The sequence below is a fragment of the Bubalus kerabau genome, chromosome 7 (genome assembly GCF_029407905.1).
Source record: "Bubalus kerabau isolate K-KA32 ecotype Philippines breed swamp buffalo chromosome 7, PCC_UOA_SB_1v2, whole genome shotgun sequence".
NCBI classification, from domain to species: domain Eukaryota; kingdom Metazoa; phylum Chordata; class Mammalia; order Artiodactyla; family Bovidae; genus Bubalus; species Bubalus kerabau.
The window spans coordinates 92,080,421-92,097,301 of record NC_073630.1 but is presented as its reverse complement, the minus strand read 5'-3'; the positions used below and the strand labels follow the sequence as shown (position 1 = coordinate 92,097,301).

Below are 16,881 nucleotides of genomic sequence, written 5' to 3'. Positions count from 1 at the left end.
TCTACTATACCATTTTCTTCCAAAGTCTCCCATGAGAAATACAAATTTGACACCAAGAGACATATAAATAATTTTCCTGAGCAAAGAACTTTCTTTCTTGATGTGAATCATACCATTCCTAAGAAATGGTATGATTTCCTTTCCTAAGAAAGGAAAATGTTAATTTTCCTTTCTTAGAAATATTACTTAAATTTTCTCCTTGCTTTCTTCTTTTAGCATTTTTATTTTGATATAATTTCAGACCCTACAGAAAAGCTGCAAGAATAGTAGAAAGAATCCCTATATATACTTCGCCAAGTTTCCCCACATAATAACATTTTACCACATTTGCTTTATATGTCTTTTTCTGTGTGTGTGTAAATTTTATTCTAAACCATTTGAGGGTAAGATGGAGACACGATTCCTCCTTATCCGTAAATTCTTCAGTGTGTCTATTCTAAAAACATTTGCTTACATAACTCAAGTGCAATTATCAAAATTAGACAAATGACAAATAACATTGATATATCATAATTGTTTAATATACAGCCTTTATTCAGATTTTGCCAGTTGGTCTAAGAGTATCATTTTAGCAAAACAAAACCCAAGATCTTGTGTTTCATTTTGGTGTCTTGTCTTTTTAGTCTCTTTCTATCTGGAATGGCACTTCAGTCTGTGACACTCGTGAAGTGCACAGGTCGGTTATGTTGCTGAATATCTTTCAGTGTGGGTTTGTCACTATTTCCTCATGATTAGATTCAAGTTGTGGTTTCAGAGATGTGTTATTCTTCATGAACCATATCAGGAATGCATGGTAACAATTTGCCCCATTGCTAGTGATTGGGGATTTGGGTTTAATTTTTTTTCTTGATACTCATAAAGTGAAAGTGAAGTCGCTCAGTCCTGTCTGACTCTTTGCGACCCCGTGACTGTAGCCCACCAGGCTCCTCAGTCCGTGGGATTCTCCAGGCAAGAATACTGGAGTGGGTTGCCATTTCCTTCTCCAGGGGATCTTCCTGACCCAGGGATTGAACCCAGGTCTCCCACATTGCAGGCAGAGGCTTTAACCTCTAAGCCACCAGGGAAGCCGGTTAGCATGATTCTAAATATTTATAATGTAATGGCATGGAGCTTTTGGAATTTCTTCACAAAGTAACTTTATTATAGTTCTGTTTTCTAAAAATCAAAGAAAATTAAGCTTCCTTCCTGGACCATTCTTTCTTTTTTCCTATCTAGGTTAAGCCTTTCTAGGTTTAATTCAAATTCTTCCTCCTCTGTGAAGTCTTCTCTGTCAGCCTATGCAGAAGTAATTTTTCCTGAACTTAAATCTATTAAACATAATGAACCTAGTATGAAGTCTGACATTTTGTAAACACTCATTAAACATTGTCTCCTTTCTGCTTTTCTGCTTCTTATCTGATATCTCACATTTATTGTATTTTAAATATTTTATTTAATCATGAAATTTTAGATATGAAAGCAAAATCAATAATAAGTTAATATCATTTCCGTTTATGTATGAAGAAAGGTTATATTACTCTGGAACTGATATCGGGAGTTCATAGAATCTCAGAATTTTAAAACCCCTAACAAGTTTTGTTTCATGGAGATGGTACAGGGACAAAGTGGATGGCTTAGCAGTTGCAGATCTAGGTTCCTGCCAGCCAATTCAACAAAGTTTCTCTGATTTTGTCTGTTTTATATGTTGCATTTCTACATAATAATTTTTACCAAAAAAAGGGATTCAGCTACTAAAAAGAAAGCAAAAAATAAAAATATGAAAACAGTTGCTCTATCCCATATCAACCCAATGTGCAACCTCTGCTAGGGGTCATATAAGGTATGCTTTTGATCCTAGAGACAAGGAACTTACTGACTCCTCAGTCACTGAGCACTTTTCACATACCAGGCATCTTGTAGGCACCGATCATACAAAGATGAACAACACATACATAGATACTGCTCTCATGAAGCTGATAGATTTAAAACTTCATTTTGATATTTGGCAAAACTAATACAGTTATGTAAAGTCTAAAAATAAAATAAAATTAAAAAAACAAACAAAAAAAAAAACAAAACAAAACAAACAAACAAAAAAAACTTAAAAAACACCTTTTTATATCAAGTTGAAGTCTACTTACTTGTGAGGTGAACGTGATGACGCTACATTACGGAAACAAGCCTACTGACTTGTCATTTCTCTCTTCCGGGTCTATAAAGAAAAGACTAGCTGCCTAATCTACATAAAGCTCTTAATTTTACAAAGACAGATTAATATTTTTTCTTCTCCAGGGTAAAACTTCCAAAGCCTTTCAACTAATTTTTTCATGTGTCTATTTTTTTTTTCTTTTTTTGTAAGACTTCATTTTTCAGAGCAGTTGTAGGTTTACAATAAAGGAGAGTGCTAAGATTTCCCACATACCCCTACCCCCTGCTGCTACACAACTTAGCTTTCCCCATTATTAACATCACTCACCAAATGGAACTTTTATATTTTTTTTCTTGTTTAAAACTTATTTATTTTCAATTATACATATACATGTATCTATTGGTAACTTTTTTTTAAAAAACCAAGGATGAACTTAAGTCAACATATCACAATCACCCAAAGTCCATAAGGGTTTGTCTCATTCATTTTTCCTTGTTTGTCTCAACAATTACATCATAAATCTAAGGTATATATGGAAGTCAAAGTGTTGAGAGAGGTTAAAGGAGAAAAATAGATGGTTAAGCATTTATTAGAATGTCTAATTTCTCATTATATAATTATAATTTCTTTGAATAATTGTAATAGTATTTTTCCCACTTCTATTGGAATGAGCAAAAGTACTTTTCTAGCCGAGTTTCACAGAAGAGCAGTTTATCATCTTTCCCAGAAATGGTTCTTTATATGACTCATAAATTACTATACAAATTGGAAATGACTATTGTTCAGTCTGAAATATAGCTTTTTGTATACTAAATAGAAATAAAGAGATGAAATATATGCTTTGTTTTACAATGCTTATATGGTATAGTAAAAGGAAAATACATTTTTCTTAATGTTTCTAAAACTGTTTCTTGTGGATAATGTTAAATAAGAACTTTTTTTTTGTAAATACTGAAGGGAAAAAGGATGACAGGAGCCTTCTCTCTTTGTTATTTTGCTTTTTAAAGGAAAACAGTTATAAATGAAAATATTAATAACAAAATCATTTAACTCCATTTTCACTGACTTGTTTCACCCACTCCTTCATACAATTGCCTCACCCTCCTTCCAGAAAACATATATTACTTCTTTTAATTTGAGCTTTCTCATCTCAAAATATTAAGTTATTGCTTTATGCTTTGGTTAGTATATAAGGCAGTGGAAGCCAAAGAGGGAAATATATATTTGAGTAAGACTTTGTCCAACAAAACATGGCATGTTGGCGTCCTAACCCCCAAGTGTCTCAGAATGTGAATTTATTTGGGGATAGAGTCTTTACATAGGTGATCAAGTTAAAATGAAGTCTTTAGTGTGGGCCCTAATCTGATATGATTGATGTTCCTGCAAAAGATGGGAGTGGAATATGGAGACAGTGATAGAAACACTTAGAGGGAAGATCACATGAAGAGACAGGGAGAAAGCAGCCAGCTACAAGCCAAGGAGAGAGGCCTGGAAAGATCTTTCCCTCAAAAATGCCTGATGGAGCCAACAGTACTGACACCTTTGATTTCGGACTTTTAACCTCCCAAACCGTGAGACAATACATTTCTGTTATTTAATCCTTCTAGTTTGTGGTGCTTTGTTACAGAAGAAATATGGAATTGTTCAGAAGCATAAGAATATTTCTTGTAAAGTCAGACAAAAACAAATATTGTATGATATCACTTGTATGTGAGATCTATAGAGGAAACTAGTGAATTTGTAAAGAAAGAGAAACAGACTCAAGATATAGAGAACTTCTATGTGCCAAGTTATTATAGTTCTAAGTACAATGTAACTGCTATGTAAATAGTTGCCAGCATGTGGCAAATTCAAGGTTTGCTTTTTAGGTACTTTTTGGAATTTTTTTTAAAATCAGCATTTGGTGGAATTCATGGATGCAAAACCTAAAGATGAAGAGAGCTAACCTTATTCTTAACACTACATTGGATACTACACATTACCTAGAGAAAGTTGGTCACAATACTATCTAGAATTTGACAAATTAGAGTAATTTCTTTACCTTTTCAGAACTTAGGAAGATTCCTTTTTAACTGGTGAGATTTTTCAGTATTAGTGCTTGTGTTAGTCTTCTGTGGTGGCCATAACAAACGACCACAAACTGGTTATTTACGACAGCAGAAGTTTATTTGCTCACTGTTTTGAAGGCCCAAAGTCTGAACTCAAGGGCCACAGTCCCCTCAGGGACCCTAGTGGCAATTCCATCTCTGCCATTTTCAGCTTCTGGTGGCTATAGTCCCTCTTTGGTGCTTCTTGGTCACATCATTCCAATCTCTGTCTCCATGGTCACACCGCCTGCTGCCCTTCCTGCTGTGTTTATTTCCTCTGTGTGTCTCTTATAGAGACTCTTCTCATTGGATTAGGGGCCAGATAATCCAAGATGATCTCATTTCAAAATCCTTAACTTAATTACGTCCGTAATAACTCATTTTCTGAGTGAGGTGACATTTAAAAGTTTCAGAGATTTGATTTAAAATACAAACATCTTTTAGAGGGGCCACCATTCAACCCATTACAATGCTGTCTCATGTTTTAAATTCAGTGTGCTTTTCTTGTGGTCATAGTGAACCAAAATATTTTCAGGAAATTAATAACAAAGACAAGAAGGAGAGGAAGATGGGGGAGAGAAAAAGCTTACTTCTATGGAGAATAACCATTACAAACCTTTATATGTTTCAACATTTGCTACTAAAGTATAATCCTCATTATTTGAGAGTAGTTTAAAAGAAGTGAAAAAAATTGGAGGTTTCTTGGGGAAAATGCAGTTAAATACTTGAATAAAAATATGGGGAGAAAGAATTTTTAAGGCGGTTGAGATGAACTATTTTAAATTATAAGCCATTCAAAAAGCATTGTCATAAACAAATTTAACTCATGATCTTAATCATCATAACCTTTAATAGATCTATCTTCCTGTGTCTGTTTCTATAGTAAACAAATAACATTTCGGCATAGTTTTGTATGATTACTACAAGACTAAGAAACAATTTGTCATTGGCAAGTCTGGTGAATGCAAGACGTTAGTGAGTCCTTGACACGTGACTGTTCATTATAACTTGCCAAAGCCTCAATTAAACCCAGAATTTTAAGAAACTGAAATGTTATTCCTAATGAAAATGCTGTAACTTAAAAAAAAACTTTTCACAACCTAATAATAATACAACAATAAACGTGAGCAGACAATTCACAAAAGAAACCTTATAAATACTAAAAATAAAGTTCAAACTCAGTAATAATCAAAGAAATTCAAGTTACATATTTTTACCCAATGGAGTGGCAGTGATTAAAAAGAATAACAATATCCAGTATTGTAAACTGTATGAATAAAAGGGCATTTTTGTAATTACTGGTGAGATGTAAGCTAGGACCAATTTTCCCAAGGGCAAGTCTTCAAAATGTGCAGATAGTTTGATGCAACGTTTCAGTTCTAGGCAACATACCCTAAAGAAATAAAAATACATGCACTCAAAGATGTATGCACAAAGAGGTTTATTCTAGTGTGTTTTCATTAGTTATAAATTAGAGACAATATATGTTTCCCATGTTAAGATATTGGCTAAGTAACAATGTGTCCACATGATAGAATCTATCCATTGCTGGGAGTGATGATGAAGATCCATGTCTACTGGCATGAAAATGAATTGTGTTAATGATACTTTTGCACGTGAAAAAAAGGTTTCAAAAGAAGATAATACCATTTTTTGTGAAAAGCATATTTTAATCTATTTTATTCAGATATATATTTCACATATTTATTACATAGAAATAGCTGGTAGCAAAAAAAAGTTAAGAATATTATCTATTTGATAATAAGATTATGTAAAGCTTTTAAAATAGGTATCAGTTTTATAAATTTTTAATAATGAATTTAAACCACATGTAAAATAGACAAGAAAGTATTTTAGAGGTATTTATTTTATTTTTTTAATTTATTTATTTTTAATTGAAGGATAACTGCTTTATAATATTGTGTTAGTTTCTGCCATACATCAGCATGAATCAGCCACATGAATCAGGACGTATACATACGTCCCTTCCCTCCCACATCCCACACTGTCCCACTCCTCTAGGTTGTCACAGAGCCCTGGTTTGAGTTCCCTGAATAATACAGCAAATTCCCATTGGCTATTTTACTTATGATAGTGTATATGTTGCTGCTGCTGCTGCTAAGTCGCTTCAGTCATGTCCAACTCTGTGCAACCCCATAGACGGCAGCTCACCAGGCTCCTCCGTCCCTGGAATTCTCCAGGCAAGAACACTGGAGTGGGTTGCCATTTCCTTCTCCAATGCATGAAAGGGAAAAGTGAAAGTGAAGTCGCTCAGTCGTGTCTGACTCTTAGTGACCCCCATGGACTGCAGCCTACCAGGCTCCTCTGTCCGTGGGATTTTCCAGGCAAGAGTACTGGAGTGGGGTGCCATTGCCTTCTCCTATATGTTAGAGGTATTTAAATATGTTGGGCAATGTTTCACAAGCACATTTTGGAGATTTGTCTCATTAAAGTTTGCATTGTGGATATACATACTTAATAGAAAACACACAGGGTTTTGTTTTGTTTTAGGATAAAAATTAGAAATTTGTTGCCATAGAGAAAAAGAAATTTACAAAGCTAAAAATAATAATAGTATGTTTCTGTTTGCTTCAAAAGGACAGACATTCAAAATTTATGATAGTTAATTGGCAAGTTAAGAATGCTCAGGGCTCAAAGAAACAACCCTAAATGAGGAGAAATTGGCAAGTATTAAAACTTAGGTAGAGGTTTTCTACTATTCTTGCTATGCTTCCTTTATAGTCTAGAATAAAGTATTGCGAGGACATTTCTTCACATTCAGTTCAATCTAGTGGATATTTATTGAGCTCATAGAACTCACTGTGTTCAAGAATGAACAGATTAAGAAGACACAGTTGCTACACTTCAGGAGATCAAGTCTGGAACCTGTCATATTCAAGTAATTTCCTGATTCACACAAAGGAGAAACTTCGTATGTAGCACTCAGAAACACTACCTGGCAATATGACTGTGAAATTCAAAATTTTCAGTTGCTAGCTTTCTTTCATCCATGCTGTACTGAATACCCATATAGGCAGAAGACTGAGGCTAAAAACGATTACTTCTTCAAAGTAAACATTATAAATTCTTTGTACCTTTTCCTTCTTCTATAGCAATTTGCTAATACTCTCTGTCTTTGTTTGGGTTGCTATAACCAAATAACACAGACGGGGTAGCTTATAAACAGCAAAATTTATTTCTCTTAGTTCTCGGGGCTGAGAAATCCAAGATTGGGGTGCAAGATCATGGTCATGTTCTGGTGAGGGTGCTTTCTTGCTTCATAGCTGGTGTGTTCTTGCTGTGTTCTCACTTGGTGGAAGGGGCTAGGGAGCTCTCTAGAGCCTCTTTCATAAAGAATTAATCCCATTATCATAACATGACTCTTATCATATAAGCATTTCTCTAAAGTTTCCACCTCCTCAAACCATTATCTTTGGCGATTAGGCTTTCTTTCTTTTTTAGGATTTCAACATAGGAACTCTGGAGGGACACATTTGGGCCATAGCATGTTTCAACAAAAACTATAAATAAGACAGATTTATTTAAATATATTTAAAACATTTATTAAAGATACACACAGATATTAACAAGTGAAGTAGAACCCCAAAAGACTTTTAAAACGAGAGGGAAACACTCACTCTATTTCTTACTCTTTCCCACCCCCAGTGCAGTTTATGTAGAGGCAACTATTTTAAATTATTTTCTTACAAATTCCTCCATATTGCTAAATAATGCATCTATACTGATTGTATTCTGGGGGCTTCCCTGGAGGCTTAGATGGTAAAGAATCTACCTGCAATGCAGGAGAACCAGGCTTGATCCCTTGGTGGGGGAAATCCCTTGGAGAAGGAAATGGCTATCTTCTCTGGTTATTGTATTCTCTGCTTCCTCTTAGGATATAGAGATTTACTCTCTCACACCACCTTTTGGCTTTACACTCATCCTTACAAAATCATCATAAATCTTAATTTTAGGTAAATCAACTAATAATATTTGCATTAATAAGAAGAAATAAGTGATTTTTGTAGTGTCAAGAATTGACCTTGGATTGCATTTTATTTCTGTTAAAATTTTGTTTGCTGTAGTTGAGAATTGTTTTACGTCTTTTTAAAGGAATTTCTTATAGAAATGCTTATTTTTCCAAACTGTATCATCAGAGCCATTTTTCTATACATTAAAAAAAAAAAAAATGGAGCTCAATACCCTAGGCCAGTGGTCATGACCACAGTCCTAGGACTTCCTTTGTGTATGACCCTGAATAGAATCCACTATGTCCAAGGTGATAAGACTTCCTTTTTGGTGTAGTCCTTGGTATGGTAAGAATTACCATAACCTTAAGTGTTTCTAGAAAGAGTGCACAGAAGGTAAGTATATGTATCAATGCATGTCTGAAAATGTCTTTATTTAACCCACATTATGACTGATCATTTTTTAGGACATAGAAACAAGCAAAGAGCTCTAAAATATAAGAAAAAAGTAAGAGACAAACTGAGGTATCTAACATTTGACTAGTAAGTGTTCCAGGAAAGAGACAAAGAAAACTTGGAACAAGATACGGTTGAAAAAAAAAAAAAATTAAAGGGACTTCCCTGGTGGTTCAGTGAGTAAGACTTTGTCATCCAATTCAGGTGGTGTGGGTACAATTCCTGGTTGTGAACCTGATTACCCTATGACTTGCAGCCAAAAAACCAAAACATGAAAAATAAAAGGAATATTATAATAAATTCAATAAAGACTTTAAAATGGTCCATGTCAAAAAAAAAATGTTAAAAAAAGAAACACAGTAAAGAACAATAAAGCTCCAGATTGAAAAAGAAAGCTACAATTTTTCCACAGACTTTGAAGAAACTGTCTAATGCCATCATGCATCCAGTGTTGTAAACGACAAGTCTGAAGCGATTCAGGTTTTCATTTTTGTAGGTCCTCCTACTCTGTGGAAGTTTTTAGGATTTTGAAAAAGACTTCTAGAATTCTAAAATTTCATAATGATATGCTTTTCTGTCGATATCTTTAAAAATCACTTTTCTTGGTATTTAGTTTGCTCCGTCAACGTGGGACTTCATGGTTCTTTAGCTTCAGCAAGTTTTTATTTTGTTTTGGCTTAATTTGGCTTTTTTCCCCTCCTTTTTCTTTTCTGAAACTCTTTCAGTCAAATATTTGATTGTCTGGATTTGTCTTTTATGTCTCTTGCATTAACTTTTTTTTCAATTATTTGCTGTTTTCTCTATTTTTCTAAGAAATGTCCTTTACTTTCTAAACTTCATGCTGATTTTAAATTTAAGTAGTCAAATATTTAATTTCCAAGAGCTCTTTGTTTTCTTTAATTGCTTATTTTTGAAATGGCATCATTAATGAAAGTTGGTTTGAATTACAAACAAGAGAACATTATTGTTACAATTATTCTCCTATCTCCTCAATTTTCTCTTTTTCTTCGAGATAGTTTTCCTCGTTTATTTTATTTGTCTTTTACATTGTGGTTTTATTTTTTTAAGTGATGATTTTCAATCGCCAATTACACAGTTGACTTCAACCTCTGCATCCGATTTAGGTTTCAGTTGGAAATTCTTCCTGCTTGTGATCAGACAGAAAGCCAGAAAACTAAGAACATGGCACCTGGTCCCATCACTTCATGGGAAATAGATGGGGAAACAGTGGAAACAGTGTCAGACTTTATTTTGGGGGGCTCCAAATCACTGCAGATGGTGATTGCAGCCATGAAATTAAAAGATGCTTACTCCTTGGAAGGAAAGTTATGACCAACCTAGATAGCATATTCAAAAGCAGAGACATCACTTTGCCAACAAAGGTCCATCTAGTCAAGGCTATGGTTTTTCCAGTGGTCATGTACGGATGTGAGAGTTGGACTGTGAAGAAAACTGAGCATCGAAGAATTGATGCTTTTGAACTGTGGTGTTGGAGAAGGTTCTTGAGAGTCCCTTGGACTGCAAGGAGATCCAACCAGTCCACTCTAAAGGAGATCAGTCCTGGGTGTTCTTTGGAAGGAATGATGCTACAGCTGAACTCCAGTACTTTGGCCACCTCATGCGAAGAGTTGACTCATTGGAAAAGATTCTGATGCTGGGAGGGATTGGGGGCAGGAGGAGAAGGGGATGACAGAGGATGAGATGGCTGGATGGCATCTCCGACTCGATGGAAATGAATGTGAGTGAACTCCGAAAATTGGTGATGGACAGGGAGGCCTGGCGTGCTGCAATTCATGGGGTCACAAAGAGTCAGACACGACTGAGCGACTGAACTGACTGATGTGTCATTGATCTTTCTGGGTCTTTACTTAGATATGTGGCAGTTCTATAGACTATTAAGGAGGCTGACTGGCTAGTGCAAAGGTAAAGTTTTGAAAAGTAGCAGGAGTGGATATGTGACAGTAATGATGATAATAAAATAAATAAGAATGTATACATGGCATGGCAGTTAATGTCCTCTAACTCTGTTCTATAGATATAAGAAGCAAAGGTCTGATGATTTAATTTGGTTTTGAGTAACAAAGGAAAAGATCTTGGGATCTAGGGCAAAGATACAGAACCCAAGCTCTCTAATGTATAGCCAGAGGCCTTTATTACTGCACGTGGTGTAAACCTAATTTTTTGTGATAACTCATGAGTTTTGTTTCTTTTGTGTAAGAAAATCCCACACACATCCTGAGATGTTACCAGCTGACCATATAATGCATAATTATAAAGCAGAATACATGCTTTATACAACAGTATTTGAATAATGTCTCTTGTCTTCATTTACTGATGCATTTATTTGTTCATTAATTCATTCAATATTTTATTCATTCTTTCCATGAAGGTCCTGAATGCCAGGAATTCAAGTCCAAGTGAGCCATTTCTTTCAAATGGCTCATTTTGTGGATGTAAAGGGACAAATTTATGTTGTTTTGTTTTCTTGTGATTCAGACAACTAATTTAACTCCTTGGATTTATTAGGATTATTTCTCACTGATGCTAGTGTTTGTGTGTGTGTGTGTGTTTCCTTTCATTGTAAGCCACCCACAATCTGAAAAACAGAGTTTACTTTTTCCTCTTCCTGATAACCCTGAGCAATAAGGACACTATGGTCAGGTATTGGATTTAGCAAACACATCTCCAAAGTACTTTTTCCAAAATAACTGAAAAAATATTTTGGAGTTTGTAGAACCTGAAACACAACATATTAGAAAACTTAGCCTCTTGATTTCTAAATTCTGACTCACTTACATGTAACTCAGCTCAACATTATTTTGTGAGAGTGGTTTAAAGCTCAAGAATTTTCCTGGACTTTACTTTTCTTTTTGTCCTAACCCCAACTTAGCCTCGCATCCAAACAAAGACATCCTGCTATATCTACACAGCCCTAAATATTCAAGTTCTGCTTAAAAAAAAAAAAAAATCAGAAAGTCTTCAAATTTATATGCCCATGACCCTATGGCATATCTATCCCTCCACGGGTGAATAATTTTCAGAAGAAAAAATATGGGAGGTAGGGGAGCAAGGAAAGGGCAATTTCTTTCCACCAATGCTTTGGCATGTTCAGTTCTGCTGGATCTTACCCACATGTAAGTGTAATCGTGAAGACAGATGGGACATTCTTTTTCCTTGAAGAATATGCTGGCATGAGCATTTTTTGTTGGAACGTGGACTTTTGTGAGAACCATGCTGAATCAGAAGAAGAAAGGAGCAGTGATGGAAAGTTTCAGCATCATTCTGCCTTCCCCTCCTTTTCATCCACAAAAAAAAAAAAAAAAAAAAAAAAAATCCCACAGAGAATATGCAGCACATTCCAAGAGAGTTGATTATTGTTTTGTTTCAGCAACCTTTGGACTTTATAAAGAAATATCCAGATTAACCTGGTGGAGCCTGTAGTTTCACATAGTTTTGCCTTCCAGTTACTCCCATTATTACTATGGCCATTACCATTATGATTAATGCAGGCATCTCACTGTGTTTTCAAACAAAAGGCTGGATACCCTTTCTGAAAATTTCATAAACACTAAGCTCCCTATAAAATTTTAAGGAAACATTTTAAAGCTAAAACCACACAGGTTCAATCTGAACTTCATTAGTGGCCTCCTTGAAGCCAAACACAGTCTTGCGAGGCCTATTAGTGTGAGCTGGAGACATTGAAGGCCCACATAGTTTCTTAGAGTCCAAAAATGCCTCACTCGAGCTGGCATCCTTCCCTGAACTGTGCTGTTTGAGGCATTCACTGGATCCAGGTAAATTCACATCTTGTTTCTTTCTCTTGATTCTGTCAGCTAAGAAGAAATCTAAGATAGTGCTAGCCTGCCTGGAGAATTAGCAGCTAGGTGAAGGGCTGTCTTTCTTGGCAGAGCTGAGAGAGCTTTTCTGCTTGCTGCATCCATTTAGCAGAATAGACTGGTGTTGCTCTGTGGCATATACATGTATGGGTCCTTAATTAAAAATGCACATTTTCTCATTCTATGATCAAATATGTAACATGGCATCCATGGGAAATAGCATTCTTCATAGGGTCTGGAATGTATCTGCACCTTCCTGGAAAAAAGAATCTATGAAGGAACTTCTGATCCCTAGTCTTGAAGATTAGATTTAGTGATGAATAGGCTCACTTTTGAATGCTTTACTTTCAATTCTAATAAGAATGATTTTAATTTACCCATTCAACTAATACATGTAGACAATTCCTTATGTACCAAACACAATCCTAGGTACTAGAAAAATAATGATGAACGTGATAGACAAAAGAGATCCCTTAAAGAACTGGCAATAGAATGATGGAGACAGACAAATACACACAACTTTTTTTTTAACATTTGGATAACTCCTTTTAAAACAAGTAAAGCAAGATAACAGAATGGAAAATAATGGGACATATGCATATGTTGTAGCTATTTTAGATATGATAATCAAGGAAAGACTTCCAAAGGTGCCGGGGTCCAGCCCCGGCTGATCCAGGGTATTCAAAGTGGGGACAGCGTCGGCGAGGATAAGGATACAATAGCTTCAATTAGATATTAATTAAAGATATAAAGAGTAATAGAATGAGGATAGCTCAGTAGGAAAATTCAGTGGAGAAAAAAGAGGCTGAGTAGCTTGGTTTACGCGGGAGACCAATAAAACTTCAAGACAAGAAGTTTGCACCACTTACGTAGGCCGCAGGCGTCCTTCCGTTCTCCTGAAGGAGAGGAGACACTGAGGCCTCCCCGGTCGGCTCTTAGAAGCCCAGGCATAATTAGCAAGCATGGCGGGTTCCGCGCTCCAGATGGAGACTCAGCCAGAATTTGAGAGAGAGAGCGACATGGGGAGACCAAGTTTCAGTGAACAAGGCCCGCACTTTATTTTCCAAAGTACTTTTTATACCTTAAGTTGTGCATAGAGGATAATGGGGGAAGGGGTGGAGTCATGCAAGGACAGCAGTTCCTGGTCCTAATCGAAGCCAGGCTTTCAAACTTATCATATGCAAAAGTTCAGGTGAATTACATCATCTTCTGGCCCGGAGGCCTGTTAACATTTTAAGAAACTTATCTTTCTCTAAAGGTGATTATTCCAAAGTCAGGCACCAGCCTCCAAAAAAGCATTGGACAAAGCTGCATTCCTATAGGGCAAAGGTGAGGTGGGCTCAATCAAGAAAAGAATTAATTCAAGGGTCCAACGTTACAAACATTGAGGCTACTACTTACATTTCTATACACCCATTATATCAATCAATACACTGCCAAGGACACAGCAGGTACGGAGTATGGAGACTTAGCAGCAAACATTGGCTCAATAAGTGAAAAACCCTTCACCAATACAATTTCTAATCAATCTTTTAACTACTCAAAAGAATCTGTGTTTAGACAGTTTAGAACATCTCCTGCCTCTCACAGTTGGGAGGCTCTGAACAATCACATGTGGCCGGAAAAACCTATTTAGGCAGGCTAGAGGATTTCCAAAGGAGTTTGTAGGTTAAACACTGTCACACCCAGGAATTATTAACTGGAGCTGTAAGCTAACTCTTTTTTCAGAGAGAGGTAGTGGGGGACAGCCCCCTGTAAAGTCAGAGGTATAGGTGAAAGCACAAAGCAGAAAGTAGGCAGACTCTGGTTTTGGGGGTAGATGCTCGAGAATTTCCAGGGGGACTCCTGAGGCTCGATCCCGCCTTTGCATATGCCGAGCCTCCTTCCTCATGACCTTTGCCACGGGCGGAGTGCCTCATGCTGGCTCCCAGCAGTGATAGAATTCTAGTTGAGCTATTCCAGATCCTGAAAGATGACGCTGTGGAAAGTGCTGCACTCAATATGCAATATGCAATATGCACTCAATATGCAATATGCTGGCTCCCGGCACAAAGGAGATGGCATTTAAGAGGTACCTAGACACAATGGTTCCCTCACCCTACTGCTCTCCACCCGGGTGCCCTTTCCCAATAAAATCTCTTGCTTTGTCAGCACATGTATCTCCTCGAGAGCCCAGTTTCGGGCCCTGGAAGGGGTCCCCCTTCTTGCAACAAATGGCGACTCTGGCTGTGACTCTTCTTCGCTGAGACTGACATCCTGACCACTTGGGGTACTCAGGGGCCAGCTTGCCTGCCAATGGACCAGACCCAGAGGCCGCAACTGGGACCCTTTTGTCCCTGGTCTCCTCCTGACGTGGACAGCTGGCCAGAGTGCCCCAACCGGGTAAGGAACAGGAGACTTTATTGACCTCTCTCCCCTTCCCTCTCTCTTTCCTCTCCTTAACCCTTCCTATCCTTCCCCGTTTTTCTAGTCTCCCAGTCCTGGATGCAGGAATCTGGTCGAAGGGCCTCAGCCTGAGCTGAGGATTGGAGGCTGATCACCTCCTCTTGGCAGAGAACTCGAATTCTGGTTCTGGTCTGGTCTGATTTCTGGTAGGGTCGAGTTCCAGTCCTCCCTTCTCTGGAGGCCCAGGGCAAAGTCCCATAACTCCTGGGTATCTGCAGGTGGCAGGAGACGTCTGTAAGGCCACCCCTTTTGCCCCCTTCTCCCGCTTCCTCCCACTTCTTCTTTCAACCTGGCTTCCTTTCCTCCCTTTGAAATCTTTGAAGCTGTTAGTACTTGGATCTGAAGTTCTGTGTCTGTATAGGAGGTTTTCTGAGAGACTGTATTCTTGTATTTAAGGGAGTGTCTGCTGAGGACTGCCAAGTTAATATGTGTGTGTTTTAACTCTGTATGCTGTGTTGTGATTTTTGATGGCCATTTTGCTAGGTCCCCTGGTGGCTCAGATGATAAAGCGTCTGTCTATCAATGTGGGAGACCTGGGTTTAATCCCTGGGTCGGGAAGATTCCCTGGAGAAGGAAATGGCAACCCACTCCAGTACTCTTGCCTAGAAAATCCCATGGACAGAGGAGCCTGGTGCAGGCTAATGTCCATGGGGTCGCAAAGAGTTAGACATGACTGAGTGATTTCACTTAGACACAATGAGAGAATGACTCCATTCTTTCATGGGGTGTCTGGGAGAAACCTATTCTGGGGAGAGAGAACTGTAAAGGCAGTGCCCTGAGGTTGGGATGAGCCTGTACACTTGGGGAGCATCAAAAATCCCAGTCTGAAAAGAAATAGTTAAAGTAGTATAAGTATTAGAAGATGAAGTTAAAGTATGTGGTGTATCAAATGACTGGTCCCGATTCTTTAGCTTTTACTGTCTCATCAAGGTTCAAATGTATCTCTTGCTCTTTGACCTTGAGGTCATCCACATGATGTTCTGTGGCTAAAGGCTAGTGGGCAGAGTTGACAGGATGCTAGTTCTGACCAGAGGATTGAGAGGCCTGCCACATTTCTGTTTCTACAACAGGTAGTTTGTTGGACCCAGGAGATGAATGAGAGAGGCATGCAGAACCTTCTAAACTATTGCAGCCTGAAGATATTCTGCTCCAGGAATGACTGTGAGGTCAACTCAGCCAACTGAAGATCTATGAGAATAAATGATTGAAATCCTTGAGTTTTGTGGTTGTTTTTAAAGCATTATTATGGCAGTGGCTAATCAATGCAGGGACCTGATCATTTAGGATCTCAAGGGTCTTGATAAAAAGCTGGACACTCTTTTAAAAGTAATGGAAACCAGCGCACCTTCTCAGGTGGATGTTGACCATCCAGAACCCCAAGAAGTCTTAGTTAGCAAAGAAGCCTGTTTACAGTTTTGTAGATAATGTCTCTCTGGGGCTGCGATTGCCCCCTTCCGGCTCTGGCTGTCTGTCACCGGAGGGGGATGGTGTGCAGCTGGCTATACCTCCAATTAAAATAAATAAATTTATATTTTAAAAAATAATAAAAATTTTAAAAAATTAAATTAAAAAAAATAAAAGTAATGGAAAACCACCAGTTGGTTTTAAGTTGAGAAAGGACACAAATTGAATTAAAATTTTAAAAGATCACAAAGGTTTAAAAGATCATCACTCTCTGAAGAATAGACTGTAGAAGGAAAATGATATGAGGAAGTTTGGGAGTAGTGAGTCAAAGATGTTGGTGGTTGAGATACTCCCTTGTTTATTTACAAAACAGTAAAAATGATAAGTTCTGGTTTCCATTAGAAATTAGGTAATTATTTTATGTTAAAAATATTTATTTATCTAAAGTCTACAAACAATAAATGCTGGAGAGGGTATGGAGAAATGGGAACACTCTTGCATTGCTCTTGGGAATGTAAACTGATACAGCCACTGTGGAAGACAGTATGGAGACTCCT

The 16,881-nt window shown here is 37.3% G+C and overlaps 1 long non-coding RNA gene across 1 annotated transcript; it reads left to right on the top strand.

Annotated features, from left to right (window-relative positions):
- The first annotated feature begins 14,411 nt into the window (after positions 1–14,411).
- On the top strand, positions 14,412–16,123 carry LOC129657265 (uncharacterized). Its single transcript, XR_008716641.1, has 3 exons — positions 14,412–14,546; positions 14,627–14,857; positions 15,991–16,123. It is a non-coding gene; the product is annotated as an uncharacterized LOC129657265 (long non-coding RNA).
- The last annotated feature ends 758 nt before the right edge of the window (positions 16,124–16,881 follow it).